We start from the raw sequence: 1,343 nt of genomic DNA on the forward strand, positions 1-1,343 counted from the left end.
GTCCTATATGCACTAATATGGTAACTCAAAGACTTAGACAAATCCAGAAGTGATGAGTAAGGTTGTGTACTTTACATGTTGGTAAATTAGTATGGGTCTGAGGGAGCATAAGAGAATCTAAGGGTATGTTTACACTACAAAATTAAGTCTACCTAAGTTAGGTTGATGTAAAAGCCATTTAATTACTTCAGTGGCTGTACACGTCCACACTAAGCTCCTTGTGTCAGCAGTGTGCACCCTCATCAGGAGCACTTGCACCAATTTAAACTGTCAGTGGGGGGCATTGTGGGAAGGCTTCTTAAAGGCAGCAACGGTCAATCTAAGCGGCAGTGTCTACACTGACACTGTGTTGACCTAACTCCATCGACGTAAAAGCTACTCCTCTCACAGAGATGGAGTTAAGTCAGTGTAGTGGGCGAGTTACATTGGTGGGGCTACATTTTATAGCATAGACACAGAGTTTGGTTGATGTACGCTGCCTTGTGACCTAACTCTGTCGTGTAGACCAGGGCTAAGTTGGTGTGAAGTGCACCCTTAGGAATGTGGGGGAAGAATGTGTAAGTTACATTGACTCACCTCCCCTAGGCTCTCTCTGAACACTCCCTGAGACTCAGAGACTCTTCTCTGACTTTGTCCTTTTGTCTCACCACACTTGCTTAAACTGTGAAAAACTGGGCCAAGATTTTCAAAAACAGGATTAAATTGACAGTGCTGTGATCTCAGTGACTGGTGTTGGGTGCTCCACGCGTGTGAAAGTATGGCCACTTCTCTACATGCCTAACTATGTATTTAGGAGCCTGTTTTTGAAAGGCTCCTAAATACATAGTTAGGCATATAGAGAAGTGGCCACATTTTCACACGTGTGGAGCACCCAACACCAGTCACTGAGATCACAGCACTGTCAGTTTAATCCTTGACTTCTTTCTGGGTTTTGCAATGTAGAAATCGGTCAGCTAAAAACTCCACTAATTTTATAAGTATTCATTGGTCATTGCACAGCTATAAGATGGTAACATTTGGTTCCCACTACCCTAGGCTGGATTTAAAAACAGTGATATAGAGGCAAAAAAAGTATCCTGTATTCTATTAGACCAAGCCATGCATTACACTGGAGTGGAAATCTCCAACATAAATTTTGCTGAGATGAGCGTGAGGCAGGTGACGACACCTTTTTGTTTACACAGCCAATGTCAAGGTTGTCTTGTTTTTCATCAAAGCACCCACTTCCTGAGTAGAGTGGCTGTTCCTAAAGCTTTTTGAAATAATAGAATGCAAAAAATTGTGGACATTTTAAAATAATTGCAGATACAGCTGCCATAAATCTCTGTGAATATCTACATTCT

This window comes from Emydura macquarii, unplaced genomic scaffold (assembly GCF_026122565.2).
Source record: "Emydura macquarii macquarii isolate MOO-44397 ecotype Brisbane River unplaced genomic scaffold, CSIRO-AGI_Emac_v2 contig_2422, whole genome shotgun sequence".
In the NCBI taxonomy this organism is placed as follows: Eukaryota; Metazoa; Chordata; order Testudines; family Chelidae; genus Emydura; species Emydura macquarii.